Source organism: Pseudopipra pipra, chromosome 9, assembly GCF_036250125.1.
Source record: "Pseudopipra pipra isolate bDixPip1 chromosome 9, bDixPip1.hap1, whole genome shotgun sequence".
In the NCBI taxonomy this organism is placed as follows: Eukaryota; Metazoa; Chordata; class Aves; order Passeriformes; family Pipridae; genus Pseudopipra; species Pseudopipra pipra.
This window is the reverse complement of record NC_087557.1, coordinates 5,423,009-5,441,986: the sequence shown is the minus strand read 5'-3', so window position 1 is coordinate 5,441,986 and position 18,978 is coordinate 5,423,009. Positions and strand designations below refer to the sequence as shown.

The following is an 18,978-nucleotide window of genomic DNA, read 5'->3' as shown; positions in this document are numbered from 1 at the left end:
CTGGATAACCCAGTGCCTTGCCTCTGAGAGCCACTAAATCTGTGCTCCTGCTCCCAGAAATGCCTGCACCTTGCAGCAGTGGCTAAGAGGGATTTGCTCTTCTGGTTGGGAGCAGGTTTGGGAGCAGCAGTGGCTCTAAGCTCTTGCCTAGGTCCCCTCCGTGGCATGGCGTCTCCAGATGAGCCAAAGCTCACAGTACCCTGCTGATGAGGGCAGAGCCCAGGCAGCGCTGAATGCTTTGGAAAAAAAAATCTCCCAGGCTCCAGTAGAAAAGACAGCACTGGTACCCAGCGTGCCAGAGATTAAGCAATTTACTGAGTCAATTGTCTTTTTTCCAAGGACAAACATGTGTGATAGAAGATCTCCAGATCTGCTGGCACGCTGTGAGCTCTGGGCCATCAGCCCTTTCACTGTCTCAATTCATCTGTCAGTAAACCACCATGCCCATTAAGGCTGGAAAAATGGAAAGGGATGAGGGATGTCCGTGGCCCACTCAGCAAGGATTAAATGCCGTGTTGCACAAAAGATGGTTACCCAAGGTTTTTCTGTAGAAATGCTGAAATTCCTGTCCACAACCCACTGTGCCCTCCTAAGTGAAGCAGGAGAGACAATAAGCAGCAGGGATATTATTCGGTACCAGAAAGCCCTTGCAAGAAGTGATATGAGCAGGACAGGACCTCACTGCTTCATGAAATATCTGTGTGGGAAAAACACATGGTGCCAAAACAAAAAGGGAATTCCCTTCAATGCACAGGGAAGACGTGAGGTGTCTGCTTTGTGGAGGTCAACCCTTAGTGTTCAGCTTTGTTCCATCGAGAAGTCAAAAAGAAAAGTATTTTCTTTCTAGTTCACCTAGTAGCTTTTCAGGAGCTGATGGAAAGGCTACAGGGGAAAGTGGAAGGGCAAGAGAAGCCTCAATTTTGCACAGGACACCTCTCTGGGCATCTCCTCCTCACAGGCTGTCCCCTTAACACATTGCTGCTACTGGGTGATGCCGTGGAGAAACCTTGTGGAAATTCAAAAAAGACTGGGCATTTTAAAGGGGGAAAACATCTAGGGTTGTCATATATAAAGAAATACTTTTGGAAGGACACAAATCATCTTGGGATTACATTGCAGGGCTGGAGCACCTTTGCTATAGAGACAGGCTTGAAGAGTTGGAGTCATTCAGCCTGGAGAAGAGAAGGCTCCAGGGAGACCTTCCAGTACCTAAAGGGGCTACAAGAGAGCTGGAGAGGGACTTTGGACAAGAGCATGGAGTGAGGGGATGAAAGGGAATGGCTTCACAGAGGGTAGGGTTAGAATGGAGATTGGGAAGAAATTCTTTACTGTGAGGGTGATGAGGCACTGACACAGGTTGGCGAGAGAAGCTGTGGCTGCCTCATCCCTGGAAGTGTTCAAGGCCAGGTCAGATGGGGTTTGGAGCAACCTGGTCTAGTGCAAGGAGTTGCCCATGGCTGGGGTTTGGAACAAGATGGTCTTTCAGGTCCTTTATGACACAAATCATTCTGTGACTCTAACATTATTCCCTCACAACAGCCCAGGATAGATTTGGCAGAAGGGGCAGAGGGATAAATTATCTAAGAGGGATAAATTATCCAAACTGGGACAGTTTGGTTTTGTTATCCTTCTATCTGTTTGTTTTTAACAGCTTCCTCCCAGCCATGTTCCTGGGACCTGCTGGAGAGGAGACACAGCAGCAGGAATAACTCAGACCTGAGCCTCACCATCAATGCCAGCATTTCCCATGGATGCCTTTGCAGCTCCCTGCCCCGTGCCTGTAATAAAAACAAAGTGCAAATTGGAAATCAGATCTCAGTCAGGCCCTGAGAACGGGGTCTCACTTCCTTGGTGGCTCAAAGCAAACACTCACAGGACTTCGTTGCAGCAGGAGAGCAAGGCAAGAGATACTCAGGACAGTGTTGGATTCATCTGTAACCTAAATCCCAGGCTCTGCCCTTTCTGCTGCCAAGTGCTTAGGAGGAAAAAAAAACAGGAGTGGATTTTTTTTTCTTTTTTTTGGTGAGTGCAAAGCAAAATGGCTAATTTAAAACAATTACGCAACAGCTAATTAAAATCATCTCTGCATCCTAGAAAGGCGACTGGCCAGGTACTCAGCGTGAAGCGTTTGGCTTTACGGAGCAGCATCTTGTTAAAGCCCTTCATCCCGCGGCAGCGGCGGCTGGACCCGTCCCGCATGTGCCTGCGGAGAGCGGCTGATGGCCTTTCCGGCATCAGCCGAGTGAGCCCTCCCTCTCCTCCCGCCCAGCGCAGCACCGCGACGTACCTGAGGCACCGGCTGTGCTTTATGAAGTCTAAAATTTTCAACTGGTTGTGTCTTTCCATGCAAACTCATTAGACACTATTTACACCCGCTGCAGCTGTGCAGAGAGAGGTTTTGAACTCTGGCATTCTACAGTAGGCTTTGTTTCTCATTTACATTTGCATATTAAAGTGTTTGCCTGAAATAGGCTATTGAAATTAATTCAGGATTAATTGGTGTCTTTATCTCATTAGGACAATCTAATTTAAGGATGATGAAATTGTTTAGCCTCCCGTTTGCATAATTAGATTGCTTTGAATTGCTGTCATTATTGTGCTCTTTAGCATCATCTGTAGGCCTCAAACAGACAAGAGTTTCAACCTCATAAAGACCAATCATGTGTTACAGCAGAGAGCTGTTAACCCCTTTTAACCCAAACTCCCTCCAATGTGCTGCCTCACAATGGGGTGGGTGTTCTGCAGCACGACAGGGACAGAGAGGCCTCCACACCCCGTGTCACAGGGCATCCCCTTCTTCCCTGGACATGCTTGGGGCAGTGAGGTGTAACCCCAGGAGCTGCTGGCAGGAAGCCCTGTTTCACCTGGCCTTCCTGTGGGAAGGGCTGTAGCTCTTCCAGAGGGTGTGAAACCCTTCACAGTCATCCGGGTCCATGGGTTGCTCCTCCAGAGGGGCTGAGCAGAGCCACAGCACTCACTCTCCCTCATGTCACTGAGAAGGGATGGTGGGAACATGCCCAAGGACTACTTGATCCCATCCCTCCAGCACAGCCTTAGGAAATTCCCTTGGACTGGTGGCAAAGACAATTGGGGATGGCTGGACTACCCCTTCATTGGAGCTGGGGCTGCAAGTTTCCCTTGCAGCCACAGGCACACACTGTTTTGTCCCCTCCAAGGACTTACCAAGCTCCATTTCCTTCTTCTCCCATTTGGAGGCTGTTGCTGAACCTCCAACTGAGGAGCAGCCCCTGAAGATCTGGCCAAAATGTAGTTCTTGGGTCTGGTACAAACATGCTCCTTCTGCTTCCAGTAGCTCTTCTCTCCCCTCTGTGCTTACCTGGATGCTAAAAGGAAAGAGCAGGCCTGCCCAACCCTATACCATCGGAGCATGCATGTGAGGAAATACCATCAGTGCCCATGTGGGCTGGGGAAGGTGAAGGAAAAGATAAGTAGCTGTAAGGCCAGATCTCCACGCTGGATCATTGTTAAGCCTAGACTCACCCCACCACGCAGGCAATGATCCTGTGCTGTGAATGAGCATACAGAGCTGTGCCAGCCCCATGCAGGGCTCAGGCTTACACCCAGGGCAGCAGGGATCACCACAGTGAAAAAGGAGCCCATGTTGAAAAAGCCACAGGATGGTTGTACCAGGGGCTGCAATCAGGGTGTGGATCCCCCTATGTTTAGTGTGTGCCCCAAAGTATCACCCAGTGAATGTGCACCACGGGACAGCAGGACAGGGGTTACAAGGGTTGTGTGTTTAATACAGACATCATCCAAAAGCTGCAGCCATCCTGAGCATCCTCACAGCCCACGACCAACACATTCCCTGCAAACAGCCCTTCACCTCCTTTTCAGTGCCACCTGCCCCAGCCCCAGCTCCCTGCCCACCCAGGGGACTTGGGAGCCTCAGTACCATGGGGACACATGGGCTGAAGCCACTTGGAAACAGGCATCACAAGCTAACAGTGGCTTGTGGCAGAGGGTACCAGCCTAGCATACTGACCTCACTTCCCCACGAGTCTCTCCATTACCAAACAGCCTGTTCAGCCACACAAATGATCCAAAACATGCATCTCAGAAGTATTTTTACATGATAAAGGATCACACAGCACAGTAACCAGCATCCTTGCTAGCAAGGAGGACCACGGCCTTGGGCGTTCCCCCCCTATACCGGCCCAAACTATCATTCCAGATGGCTGCCAGAAGCCAATAGCCACCAAAGTGCCTGAATCCGGCCCTGGAGATGCTCCCCGGGCACTGAGAGCAGGAAGGGCGTTGAGATGGCAGCTCAGTGGTTGCTCCTGGGGATGCTCTCCGTCTGTCCTGGCCCAGCTCAAGGCGAGAGACCTGCTTCTCATTAGCGGGCGGCTGACTCCGGAGGTGGGGGCTGCGCCAGGCAGGCTGCTTCGCCAGTCGCTTCACGTATCCTAACATCTGGTTGTGTCTCATCACAGTGCAAATTTATGACCCTGGAAACAACATGTTGATGATGCACTGGGAAGAGGAGCCGGAGCTGTAATCCCATGTCCAGAGCGGGGACGCAGGGAATCGCCACATGAGGACTTCAGCGGCGGGGAAGAGGTGAGGAAGGGCAAGCCTGTAATTCCACTTGCAATGAGGGTGACACATGAGGGGAATGGAGCTCCTGATGATGCAGCGCCGCAATATTTTTCACTCTAAATCTCTCTCCTCTGGGGAAAAAAAAAATGCAAATTCAGCAACAGCCAACTTTGCACAACTTCGTCTCGATGAATTGCCAACTTCAAACCAGCCAACAGGCAGGAAACCTTAAAGAAAATAGATGAAAGATTTCATTTGAATGCTTTGAAAGGGAATGTTTCCATTCGCAGTGACTGGCCAGTTACACTTTCCATTTTATGGTTAAAATTACACAGACATTTAAAATTATTTGAAATGGAAATGACAGATCGCATTTCAGGTCCTCTAAGGGAAGCTTTGTTTGCTGAGGATAAGTAAATGTTTCATTATTTTTTCCAGAGATCAAATATATCAGCTGAACCAGAACAGAGCGGGACTTGAGAAGTCTTGTTTGCAGGTTCACACCAAAGATGTTTTAAGTTTTCAGCTGAGCCCAAACAAGTGCTTTTAGTTATGTTGTTTTGTTGCCGCAGTGTAAAAGAAAAATATCCAGCTCTTGCCATCACAGTTAGTCAACCAAAGAAGAAAAAAACCAACCCTGAGAGTCAGTGCAAGAGAAAAGTCTTAGTGTGGGAGAACTACGTAAAGCTTGCCTGAACCTTTCAGATCTGCAAACTGTTTTTCAGACCCTTGGTGCTGTTATCAGGCCCTTTAATGTATAGAAGAGGACAATCCCTGTATGATGCCACAGACACATATATAAGTGTACATAGCACAGGGCAGAACAGGGAGGAGGAGAAGACATGGTTACTGAAAGTTAGGATGCTGTTCAAGAGAGGTGGGGTGCAGTTTCTTCCCTCGGCTGTCCAACAGCTCCACAGCACAAAGGCCATCTGGGAAGCAATGAGCTGGAGAGAACAAACTAAGGGTCACACTGAACCACAGGCAAGGATTCAAACTGGTGCAAAAAAGGCCACTGCTCCTCAAACAAGACGGAGCACAACTGTAGCAAGCCTGGAAAGGAGAGGTGAGGATGCCCGGATGTCTGGGAAACACAACAAACATGGAGGGGAGACATGATACAAACTCACCTCTGAATATACAAAATATGCAGGATGCTGTCAGGAAACCCAAGCTGGTTAAGGGATGGTGTAAATGTGCTAGTATGGAGTGGCCAGCTTTGAGCTGTAAATCAGGTTGTGACCAGTAGTAAACTGTACTAAATACAGGTTGCCCAGAGAGGTGGTGGAGGCTCCATCCCTGGAAACATTCAAGGCCAGGCTGGATGGAGCTCTGAGTATCCTGACCTAGCTGAAGATGTCCCTGCTCATTGCAGGGGGATTGGAATGAGATCGTTAAGGTCACCCCAGCCAAACTATTCCATGATGTGCAACCAGTATCCATGAATGAAAACATGGGTCTGTGAGGAAGAGCCTGGGAGAGGCTCACAATCCATCAATGGTCCGACACAAACCTCCGCTGTGGATGAGGACCTCCCCACATCCTGGCTCCAGGCACGCTGCTGGATGAGGAGCACAATGCCACGTATTTGGAGGGACCATGCTGTCCCTTGGCTCAGCCAGAGCCTGTCTCAGGAGGGTTAGCAGAGTCCAGATAGATTTATAGCTCCCATTTCTGTCAAGCCCATGTGCTTCAGCCTGTGTGGTTCAGCTCTTCTTCCCAAGAGGACTTTGTTAGCAGAGTCCAACAACAGATATTTATGTTTGCTTGTAGGATGCTTTTTAGAAAAAAAAAAAAAAAAAGGGAGAAAGAAAAAAGCCAACCCCCCAGAATTTCAACATTTGAGGCTAAGTCAAACATTTTTGTTAGTCCTGAGTTTTGCAAGAAAAGTGCAAAACAACCAATTTCAAAACAAAAAGTTTCTTCAATTCAGAAAAATCAGGCAGTCCTCTTGAACAATGTCAAAACGAAATCTTAGAACTTCTTTTTAAATCCACACGTACATGTACATATTCTACTTACATACACACACGTTCACCAACACATACACGACTGCTCGCTGCTTTTACCCTACAAGAAGGTATCCAGCAAAAACCATCCAAAAGAGGAGAGCTCCCAGGTTCTCCCAGTCCAGGTTGGGGGAAATGTGCTCCCACATTCCAACTTGGGTCTCACCAGTGCAAGAGAAGGGTCTGGAAATGGCAGCCCTGACTGTGGCAGAGTGATTTGCACCATCAGCCAGAGCGGAGTGTGACTGAATCCCAGTCTGGAACCCTCAGGCTCTCTCCTGACAGAATATGGAAGGTGCACAGGCAGGAACGGCAGCTCAGAAATGTGTCCAAGGACCACAAACTCATTGATCTTTTCCCAGCCATGCCAGCACCAGGGCACATGCCCCCAGGAGTGTCCCCAGCCCCTCACAGTGCCCAGAGCTGGGGGTGAACACACTGAGCTGTGGCCTCGGCATTTGGTCAGTGACTCCTGACCCTCAGAGGTTATTGGACTCATAATGTTTCCAAGTGCCAATCAGGCCTCTCCTTTGATCAGTGTTATAATCAGATACAGCACTCCAGCATGGATTATTAAGTTTTAACAGTTGACACATCATTTCTGATACCATAATCTGGCAGCACTTTACAATAAGTGACAGGTCCTCACTAATTCCTTTTGTATTCACTGTAGCAACGTTAATCATGAGTGATGAACTTTGCGTATTCATATGGATGTAATAGGCAGTTCCCAAGGACTGAGACTGTAATTTAGCTTTAACCTAATGGGCACTGATTGTAACAATAAGTAATTATGTCAGCTAAATGCAGTGTTGATGGCAATTGATGACAGCAGCGAAAGCCACGACACCATTTTGGAACTAAGCTTGGAATAGTCATTTGTAAAGCCATAACGGGCCAAGAGGAGGAACAATGTGTCCTCTCCTGTGTATCCTATCATCCAGCTACCTTCAGCCTGGCGAGGACAGTCCCAGCTGTGACAAACACTCTGTCACCTCCCTGTTTTACTGCCTGGCAGCTAATTTCAGGGTAGCCAAAAATACAGCCCGCTAGATGGATGGGATCAGCGGCGCTCTGAAGCTCAGGTGAAAGAAGAGAGGCATCTCATCTCAAGCAGGATGTTGGGATCAATCCCCCTGGATCACCTTTAGGTCCTTTGGGCAAGTCACATCAGGTGACACCTAGCCAACACCTGGTAATGTCACCTCTCCACTGAGCAGTGCCTGCTGCTCCCCACAGCTGCAGAGCCTGGCTCTGTCCCAGCCAGCAAAGTGGGCACAGGCTGCAGAAGACCTGAGACCACTGCTGAGCCCAGAGGCAGCTGAATTCAGCAGATGTACAGTTAGGAAAACACAGGCCTGAGCAATGTGCTCGATAACCTAAACCACAGCATAAGTACATCCATAGAAATAGATGCTCTTCTATTACCCAGAAGGGCTGGTGTGACCTCTTTTTGGGATAGGGAGGAAAATGAGGATGGGATATTTTTAGGCCAGAATCTTTGGATTTGAATTGCTTTCTTTAGAAAGGGATAGTATGGCAAAGTCATAATAATAATTCTGTTAATGACAGTAATAATACTGTAAGTGCTGGTGTCATCTTGAAAGAGTGATTTGTGCTGCCAGTAAGAATCCTGTTTTGCTGTAATCATTAATGCGGTCAGAAAATGCTTGGAAAACACAAACAAAAAGTAGCAATATTGAGATAGAAAGGACATCTTCAAGGAAACAGTTTTGGGGTGCTGCCTCAAGATAATGTCCCTGCTCCTACCAGACTGCGAGGAAGAAGCTGCCTCCCTCAGCAGGACCTTTGGGAAACAGCAGCAAGCACCTTTTTAAAAATATACAGTGGAATGTCTCAGGTTCTCTACTCACTTACTATTTTAATTAATTTTCTAAATTCCAAGCAATTCTTTTTTCTACAGCATGGTTTGGGTTGGAAGGGATGTTAAAGATCACCCAGTTCAAACTCCCTGCGGGGACACCTTCCACTACCCCAGGTTGCTTCAAGCCCTGTCCAGCCTGACCTTGAACACTTCCAGGGATGGGGCAGCCACAGTTTCTCTGGGCAACCTGTTCCAGTGCCTCACCACCCTCACAGGAAAGAATTTCCTCCTCACATCTAGTCTAAACTACTCTCTGTGTGTTTAAACCCGTTTCTCTTCCCTGTGTGACCATCCACACACAACACCAGAGCCCAGCTCAGTGCACACATCAGAGAGACTCCTGGGGAAGGCTGAAAGCACAGATGAGATAGTCTTGTGGCTGCGCTTTAAAAGCTTCAAATCTACCTGGCAGAAGGCAGCAGAGCAATGCTGTGCTTGCAGAGGCAGGCACGAGGCAGGGAGCTGAGCCCTGGCAGCCCCAGCCCTGAGGAGAGGCAGCCCAGCAGCACTTCCACTTGCTCAGGGAGTGAGAGCAGAGCCATGAAGGCAGGAGCCAAGTTTTTCATCAGAGCAGATGCATCAGCAGGGTTTTGGCAGCCTCCTGGGGACCCTGAGACCTCCAAGGTCTGCACTTTTAAATAGGCCATTTGTTGGATTTTGGTCTCGGAGGTTACCTTGAGGAAGCTGAGAACCACGCTCCAGATGCTGGGAGACCTTGTGGAAGGGAAGGTCCCAGTGGTGGGGAAACCTTTGTGAAAGTCATCATGGCTGAGGAGAAACCACCTAAAACCTCACAAAGATCCTAAACTACTGACATCCATCACTCACTCTGGGACTAACCAAGCACCAGCCCACAGCCCCTGCCACAGAGAATGATATCAGCACTGCAAAAAACACGGGCAAATTATGATGACCAGGTTCAAAGCCAAAAATAGCCGCCAAAGCCCCTGATTTCAAGAGATTGGGTAAAATACCCAAGACAAAGAAGCTGTTATTGCTGAAAATGCAGTCGGGATGTGCAGCTACAGGCAAAAATGCCTCCCAGTAATTGCAGATGTGCTGTCAGGGGGACGCGCTGCTCCCGATGCCACACAACCAGCTGATGTGGAGCAGGCAGCAGCAGCCCCCGTCAGCATCACATGCTGCCTCCCTGGAGGTGGGAAGATGAGAAGGGGGTGCTGCTGATCAGCATGGTGATGATGGAGAAGACAACATTCCCCGCCTTGCCGGCCAGCCCCGACACAAAAAAGGGCTTTCATCGCTACTGTAATCACTACTGAAATACACTGTCACACACAGCCTGTGAGATGGGTGCGGGGAGAGGAGCTGGGGAAAATACACTAAGGGCCCTCAAAAATTACAAAGTTAGAGAAAATCACAGGGGCAAGGCCTACAGGGGCAATGATGAGGAGAGGTGGACTCAGCAGTGACATGAGGGCTGGCACACTGGGTGGGAATTGCAGTGTTCTTGTTGCCATCATCTACCTCAAGTACGCACTCTCTGCAGCAACCCCTTTTTTACTGCAGACACACTGGGCTGGGATGCAAGTCCTCACCCCAAAATCAAGCAGGGTCAGACTAGACCCTGGAAGAATCACAGGCTGCTGGCAACAGTTTGGTCATGCTGTTCCCATGGGGATCAAGGGGACCCCTTGGCACATACAGAACATCAGCATCATGCCCAGCCCTGCTGCTGGGGCACGTCTGGCAGCAGCTTTCACACCCACCTTGGCGAGGTGTCAGCCACACCTGCATCAGGCAGCTTTACAAGTGCATTTTGGCATCTCTAAACGAGACTGGGGGGATAAGGGGGCATGCCAGCCCTCTTAAAGACAATACCTGTAGCCTGATGTTCCTGAAGGCACCCCCAGGGTCATCCCACAGTCCTGTGGATGGTGCAAGCTAGCAAGGTGCTATCAATTTACTCCCTTACCCCAGCTGAGAACGGGTATCTGTGATTGCAGAGCATCCTCACTGCCAGCAGAAGTCAACACCTGGCAGGTCTGTCTCCACCAGAAAGGTGTCAGCATCCGAGCTCTTCCTTGGACGGCTGCAAAGTCACTCGCTGCCTCCGCCCCACGGCCTTGACAGGTGATGCCGATGGAGGGGGGACCCAATTACTGCTCGTCACTGCCCCGGCACGGTCCAGGCGTCAGGCCGATGTCAGAGCACACCGAGACACAGCTGACGTGATGCCCGGCGCTGCGGCGGGAGCAGGGGAGCGAGGGGTGATTGGCAGCCTGAGGCAAGCAGCGCCGAAAGCACCAGCCCTCCACAATTAGCGGTGCCGAAGCGTTTCCCCCTCCCCGTGTGAGGAAGGATATGAGACCGTAGCTCCTCGTCCAGGGATGCTGAGCACGGGGCAGGATTCATGCCCCAGCCGTGCTCAGGATGAGGGGCTGCCATGCAGGGAGTGGACAGCTCAGCTGGTCCCAGGGAGATGGACAGTAAATCCCGACTGGCAGCAGCCTCAGAGGCCAGCGCTAATGACACCGGGCTGTCACAAGCTGCACTGTCCCCCCTGCAGCAGATGTGACAGCCCCAAAGTAACCAGGTACCCACCATGTCCCTGCTTCCTCACACAAAAGTGACAAGAGGGACAGGTAATAAAAGTCCAGGCCAAATCCTTGACAGAGATCTGATGGCTTGAGCCGACTCAGGATGTTCATCCCTCCCTGCCAGCTTCATTCCTGATAAATAGCTAGCCCAGCAGGAAGGGTGGCCAGCCAAAGCGTACCCCCAAAAGCTGGCAAGACAGCCCAACAGCACCTCCTCCCTTCCTTTCAGCTGGCCCACAGACTCCCTTCTCCTGTTACACCAAGAGGAGAAACTGAGGCAGGGCTCAGCATCCTCTCCCAGCTGCCCCATCTCTGCAGCCATGCTCTCAGCCAGGCACAAGGAGCTAGTCTGGGAGCACTTACACAGCCCAGTGCACCGGGGGGGGGCAGGAAAAGCCTGGCTCAGACATGTCCAACAGCATCCTCTGACCACCCACAAGTCTTCCTCCCAAGCGGTTTTCAACCAGCCAAAGCCAAACCTTCCTCCCATCACAAGCCCTCCTTGGTGCTCCTTTGCTGACTGCAACCCCTCATTTATTCTGTAGCCCAAATTATGCTGTAGAAAACAGAACTGTGGTAGTAACACCAAAATAAGAAAGCAGGAATGGCATCCAGTTTTGCCAGTGGCTGGGATGGAGCCACTAGAGCTGCCCTGCCAGCTCAGCAGCTGTGCACAGGGATGGATGAAGGATGGGTGGCAGTCTCCAGGTCAGCAGCAGTGGAGATTCCTTGCTGCTCCCTGTACTGAATCCTTCCTGCCTGTGCCAGCTGTGATGCTGTGCCCCAGCTGCATGCCCTCTGCTCAGGGGGCTCAGTCTCCATGTGTGCCACGAGACCTGGGGAGTGATATTTCACCTGGATTTGGGCGGACTTGGACAGTCACCGACCCACTACTGGAGCTGATCCTCCCCCTTCCCACAGGACAAACCTCCCCTTCCTCTGTTCAAGCACCTGTAAACTCTGCTCAGTTTACAGCAGCAAACCCTTCTGCACCAAGCATTCACATCTGCTCTCTCATTACTGACCTGAATTCCTCTTTCACATCAAATTGGAGCAGCAGATAAAATTTTAGGCTAGCTCTAGGCTCTCTCATCCCTCTTTTATTCTGTGTCTGCGCCAGCTTAACTTCCTGGGAAAGCTCTGAGGGTATCTCTTCTCCCACGGGTCTGTAGCAAACCATCATTTGGCACCAGGAGGAGAGAGCTGGATTTCCATCATGGTATCACATTGTTTCCAATTCTGTCACAAGCTGAACTTCTGCTCTTCTTCTTTAAACCTCAGGAGATACAGCTTAGAGCCAAGGAGAGACTGCCTACCAAAAAATCAGCTTCTAAAAGGCACATGAAAGGAAACAGAGAGTCAGAAGCATTCAGGGGCTGAGAAAAGTCCCCTTACAGGCAGGAACTGCACCCCTGGGGGTCACAGGAGGTGTTAGCTGGTGCTGCTGCCTAAGCCCCCACTGTGCTGAGGATAAATAAGGAACTTTAATCTACAGGAATTCACACAAAAAGCTGGAACTTAGAGTGAGCTCAAAGGCAAAGCTTGTCACTCTCACATAAAATCTCCTTCTCCCCACTTCAGCTTCCCTGCAGGACATCTCCCAGCTGACAAACCTCTGGGCCAGTGCAGACCCTGCTGAGATGACACGAGGTTTCCAGCAAGGGGGATGCTCCTCTAGTGCAGGGCAAGCAGCTGAAGCGCCGTCAAGAGAAACAAAGGCGCTGGCAAACTTTGAGAAATGCCTCTCATTATTTACAGAATGACACAAGAAAACTTCAGACTGAAACAAGAAAGGCAATTAGTTTCCTGTACGGAAACAAAGAGACATCTGTGCCAAGTATGCTAACATATACACAAGGGGCAGGTATACAGTACATGAGGAATTTCTTCCAGCTGCAAATCCACCCCCAAATTCTCAAGTCAATCTTGAGTACTACGATGCTCAGCAATCCTCTTAGAAGTGTCCAGATGCTTTAATAACTTAATTCTAATCTTCTCAGACACCATTTTCCATTTAACTGCTGAAGCACTGGAATAAGACAAAGGGGTCAGGACTGAATAAGTCACAGTGGGGAACAGCAGGTCTGTTTTGGAAGCCTGAGAAGCCTAGTCTAGCTAAGCTGGTCCCAAAGTCACCATCTGAGGGTGGTGAGGCACTGAAATAGGTGCCCCAGAGAGGCTGGGAATGCCCCCAACCCTGAGTGTTCAAGGCCAGGCTGGATGGGGCTTTGAACAACCTGGTCTAGTGGGAGGCATCCCTGCCCATGGCAGGGGGTTGGAATGAGAAGGTCTTTAATGGCCCTTTCAACCCAAACCATTGTGTGATTCTGAAAGCAGTTCACCTCCATGCTGCACTGAGCAGACCTGATCCAGCCTCGCTGCACATCCCCTCCCACCCCAGATCCCTCCAGCCCCCGCTTCTGACAGGTTCCTCCAGACTTCCCATCTCAGCCAGCTGCCTTTTAGACAACACTTTCTCAAGATTGTTTTAAACAAGCGAGGAAATTTTGGTGACACTTTAATACATAAAGTGCTCCTTATTTTCTCTGTGCCAAAGAGCAGAGCTTTCTAACACGCTTTTCTGAGTTAACATCAGGTGTTAAACAGACGCACACGTTGTTTTAGCAGGAGCCCACATTTTATAATAGGCTTTCTATCTAACAGCTTGATATAGCCTCTTCCATTAAGCATTTATTGCTAATGCATTGTAAAGTGTAACATGCTATATACGCTATTAAAGAATGGAGCTGCCACGTACTCACCCCTTAATAATGAAACACTTATGAACGGGAACCTTAGGTTAAAGAGTTGTGAATTAAGTTTAATCTCAGGGAGATCATCAAGCACTCTGCCAGTACATCGTACCGTGCTGTCAGAGGGAGGGCTTGGACCCAAGTCCCCTGGGGAAGCGCTCCTTGACTTTGCTTTGGAGAAGACCTTGGTGAAAATGCTCCTCCCCAGGCAAGAGCTTGGCTAAATGCCACCAGACTGCTGCAGATCTTGTGCTCCTCCTCAGAGGGACTCCCCAAGAGCCACATACCATGGTTATTGACTCTCTAATAATTCAATATAAATTCTAATCATTAGCAACCTTTTTAGATAAGATACATCCTCAGCTGAGCATTATTGTATTTTTTCCTTACTATTCGATAAAAAACCCATTAACCTTTTTTTTAAAAAATGGTGCAAATCCCCTTCCCTTGGCAAGTTGCTGGGGTTTTTACACAATCTTTGTCTAGATAAGGGCACAAGGAGCAATGGCTTGATACTACAGGGTTCAGCCATAAAGGCAAGCAGTGTCAAGACCATTCCCTTAGAAAGAGAAATCATCTCGATCTCTTCCCTCCCACTGGTCTCACCCTCCCAGGGATCTATTTATACACACACTACTGCACAGCAAGTCCTGCTTTTGTTCCTTTTCCCTGCTTATGAGTTGCTGCAAAAGCAAGCTCCCCAGCTCCAAAGCCATTGCCCTGCAAACCCCACAGCAGGATCTTGGATCAGCATAAGGCAGGAGTTGGACTTTTGACTGGTGCAAGAGATTCACCTTTTTCACACCCACCTGTCCCCTGGCATTCATGGGTGATGGGATGCCCAACTTCTATGTGTGCTCTTGAGGATTTATATACTTGTTGGGGTGGGACTGACCTTAGGCTGGGCTGGGAGATGGTGTGTTCAGAGAGCTTGTTCTGCAAGGGTCAGTTATCCCCAACTCAGTTTCCATGGGGAAAGGATGAAGACGACTTTGGCCTGCAGTGGCACCTCAGTGACACAAGCTCACACCTGCTGGGCTTTTGCCCCACATCATGAAATTCAAAACCACTGGCTTTTTCCAGTGTCAGAGCTAAGTGACAAATCCAAGACCTCAGTGACATCTCTAGGGTGAGTAAAAAGGCAAGGCATTTTGGATTGTCTGAGCTTTGGTACCCAATTCGAGATGTTTCTGAAGAAAAGCACTCTGAGTGCCTGGAACTCCCCCAAAAAAGCTCTCAGGTTCTTGAAGAGGCTTCTATGCGGTAAGAAAGACCAGTCCTGTGCCTGTTTGCTCTTATTGCACATTACTGGTGGTCCTGGTGAGAGTTCAAAATGAAAACACCCACAATGGTACTTACAGAAGCTTCAGCACATGGTGATGGTTGTGTTGGGCTTCTCCCTGCCCAGCCATCCCTTGTGCACCCAAGATGTGCCACCTTAGTCACTCATGGCGGGGGGAGAGCAACGAGGGGCAGCCATGTGACTTCCATAGAGCCCAACAGCAGCACAGGCTTCAGAGGTAAAACATGTACCTCGAGGGGTTGGTGCAGTTTCTATTTGTGTCCCCTGATGCTGCTGGGACAGCCAAGGGCTCACATGCATAGGGACAGCCACAGCTCATGAGGGATATCCCAGCTGGGGTCTTCCACCTGTCTGGGAGCTGCTCACACCCATGCTGACCAAGGCTCTCCTGGGCCCAGCAGCACCAGGATACTCCAGTTACACATACCTGTTCAGCTTCTGAGGTGAAACAGGACACCTAAATTATTACACAGACAGAGCACACTTGGAAGAGGTGGAGAGGTTGAACCCTCCAATTGCATGCAAAATCTCTTCACAGTGAGCAAACATTTAAAAGAAGAGACCTCCTCAGCCGACTGCTCCTTGTCCTGGAAGTCAGATTAAAAAAAAATACAGAGGCCTGTGTGTTCCCCCTCTTTAGATGATGCATTTTCTAAACTTCTTCTGAGTTTTTTCAGATGAAGAAGGGGGGAAAAGTTCATCCCAGGCCGACATGCCGGTGTCCTCAACACTCACAGCAGGACCTCAGAGGGGTTCAGTCCTCTCGGCCTGCCGGGCCCCGCGTGGGCACGGAGGACCCCATAAAACCTCCCTTGGTGAGTGCACCACGGAGTTGCCTTGTTTCCCCCACGACAATCGCCTTTCTTCCCGGTGCCCGTGGTTCCCTTTGTGTTTACGATAACAGAGGGATGCTTTATTGCATTTCGCCCGCCCGCTGCCATGGCAACCGGCGCTTGCTGCGTGCTGTAAAAATAACCCTCCTTCTTTGATAGATTTCACTTGAGTGAAAATAACCCTTAAAAATAGGTTGAAATTTCCATACTAACTCTTCCAGGAGGTTCCAGGGAGGCGAGGATGAATTGCAGGATGGGCTCACGGGGACACAAGGTGCCACCCCGGCACCCTCCAGCTTTGGCGCTGAGCTCTCACAGAGGAGCCCGTGAGGATGCTTTTGGGGAGCTGCCACCAGCCAGCCCCCCATGGTTACCATGGTCCTGATGACATAGAATAATAGAATCCTAGAATGGTTTGTGTTGAAAAGGATCTTAAAAATCATCTTGTTCCAACCCCTTTGCTACAGGCAGGGACACCTTCCACTAGAGTGAGGGCCCCATCCAACCTGTTCTTGAACACTCCTAGGGATGGGGTATCCTCAGCTTCTCTGGGCAACCTGTACCTGTGCGACACCCACCTCACAGAGAAGACCTTTTTCCTAGTATCCAATCTAAACCCAATCCCTTTCAGTTGGAAACCATTCCCCCTTGTCATGTCACTAAATGACCTTGTCAAAAATCCCTCTCCATCTTTCTCCTAGGCTCTCTTCAGTAGACGTGGTGGATCTCGTCGCTTCTTGGTATTTGCTGCAAAGAGCAGAGGTGCTGCCCCCTCAGTGCCTGCTATGGGGCCTGGTTGGGAAAAAGTTCAGGTTTATCTTCTCAGCTCCTCTGCACCACGGCCTCAGAAAAAGGCTTTTCCCATCTTGAATGTGCAGGGACCTTTTGCTGGAAGCTGGTACTCTCCATCAGCACTTCAGTGTTTTATAGCTGGCCATCAGGAAAGCTTCAGCATGGGTTTTGGATGAATAGATCAGAGCACATGAACAGCCAGCACTGGATCTCTCCCCAAAACAGAGCCACTCTCATGCCTGGGAGAGCTGAAATGGCCATCTCTTCACAGGCCACAGGCCCAGACTCTCAGGGACAGAAACGCAGAGATTCATGGGCATGACACGTGCTGATGCTGAGACAGGTTCAAGACTCTCTTCTTTGCTTCAGAGCACCTGTACTGGTCCCAGCCAGCAGAAAGTTATCCAGAGCCTTGCTCTGGAGCAACGAGGGCGTTTCTGTCGCACCCATCCTCTTGACTCATCCTCAGCCAGAAGATCTTTTTTTCTCCTTTGGCTCATTTCTTTCCTTTTTGTTCTCCCAACCACTCAACTCTTCTACCTCCAAATAAAAGCCGATTCACATTTTAGAGGTGGCCCCAGGTTCCTCCCATGAGTTTAGGTGAGTCGAGCCATAAGAAGTGGAGTAATGAGATTATGATTAAAAGCACACCTTGATAGTGGGGCATCCATCAAGCTGTCATAGAAATCGTATCTCGGAGGCTGCTCTCATCAATCTGACCTTTCAATTATTACCCAGAGTTCATGACTCTAAGTGTATATAATTCCTACCTCAAATCTGAGAATACACGCCTTTGTTTTTTTGGCTTCCTTGTGCATGGCTGTGCGAGGTCTCCTTCACTGGCACATCAGTGATGCTTTGCAATTCAAATTGACTTAAAGTAGCTCTTCTCTCGCCCAAAAGTTTGGGAACAAGATCAAAACACTACCAGGGCACCTGAAGGCGGTTGTTTGACATTTTTATCAATGTATTTTTTACTTTTTCTCAGCTGTTTTAAAGCCAGTGACCACTAAGGCTAATTCCAACAGTGCTCACAGCCCACACTCTGCTTTGGCTCGTGTCTCCACAGAAAGGTGAGGATGCTCAGGCCATGCCCTCAACAACAGGGAAATCCAACCAGGACAAGGTTACCCAGGCATCTGCACAGATGAGCTTTTCTGTCCAAACATCACTGAAAAAGCTTGGTTTTGTGAGCTGCACCCCAGCCAACATGGTAATTCAGGAGCAGGATGGAGCCTACTTCAGCTTTCCATTGGCATCATTAGGAGGATTCCTCTGCCTATCTCTAGGACCAGAGCACTGCTCACCCTCAACAGCTCCATGTATCCCACCCCACCATCTGTCCAGTGTGGGGGCTGAGATAAGACACAATTTGCTTGGCACCAGCCTGGCAACTTGCAGGATCCAAGTGAGATTCCACAGGGCACAGCGTTACCAAGCAATGAAATCCTGTCTGAACCTTTTCTACAATAACACATGCAGGACATCAGCCTGTCCACAGGGAATACCCAGCACCTGGGAACGGGGCATCCTCTTGCTCCCTGCTGGCTCCCGCTAACAGAAGAGCAAGCACTGGCTCTTCCTACACAGCAAGTTAGGAAGTTGTTCCCAGACAGAATAAAACAAATGAAGCCATTTGCTTTGTAATTTTTCTCCAAAGGAACTACGTGTGTTTTATAAGAGTGACCTTCTCTGCTATCTAGTGACTTTTCACAAACAAAAAACCCCCACAACATGCAGGTTGTGGAAGAAAAGAAATGCCTGGTTGGTAAAGAAATTACAGAAAATAAAAATGCCCTGATTTGGGATGTTTGACAAATCCAGCCCTGAAGACACTTTCTGGTGGTTGTATTATTGGAGGGTCTGTGCAGCTTTCAATCACAACTTTCTTGTACAAATAAGTACTGAATGGAAGATCTTTTGCAAAAATCTCTGCACTGCTCAAATGACTGAAATTGTGGGAATTTCCATAAGAAGAGCCTTGAAAATAACCCCAGAGACTCAGCGTGACCCTCAATGCTGCAGCAAAGGTGTTCAGGTGAGGTCAGGCAAGGCCAGAAGAGAGTGAGTCAAAGACACTCTCAAAAGCAGAAGCAGCTTTCAGAAGTGACCCTGAGGCCAACACAGCATTAGAACATTTCCCTGCTAACACCTGCTAATCCATGCAGCCCTTTGCAGTGGAGCTGAGAGTGGATCTGCTGCCATGCCACAGGACCAACCTCCCTCCATCGCAGCCTGGCCCAGCTGGCATCACTACAGACTCATTGCTAAAGCCACTGCCA

The 18,978-nt window shown here is 49.5% G+C and overlaps 2 long non-coding RNA genes across 3 annotated transcripts; both read right to left on the bottom strand.

Annotated features, from left to right (window-relative positions):
- Window positions 1-1,395: 1,395 nt before the first annotated feature.
- Window positions 1,396-10,874, bottom strand: LOC135418715 (uncharacterized). Its single transcript, XR_010432631.1, has 3 exons — window positions 10,391-10,874; window positions 2,288-4,790; window positions 1,396-1,778 (listed from the first exon to the last, which is right to left on the bottom strand). It is a non-coding gene; the product is annotated as an uncharacterized LOC135418715 (long non-coding RNA).
- A 1,221-nt stretch (window positions 10,875-12,095) lies between these two features.
- LOC135418714 (uncharacterized) lies at window positions 12,096-16,251 on the bottom strand. 2 transcript variants are annotated; one of them, XR_010432630.1, is made up of 3 exons: window positions 16,118-16,251; window positions 15,499-15,658; window positions 12,096-12,345 (listed from the first exon to the last, which is right to left on the bottom strand). It is a non-coding gene; the product is annotated as an uncharacterized LOC135418714 (long non-coding RNA). The 2 variants fall into 2 exon arrangements; XR_010432629.1 differs by lacking the exon at window positions 15,499-15,658.
- Window positions 16,252-18,978: the final 2,727 nt, after the last annotated feature.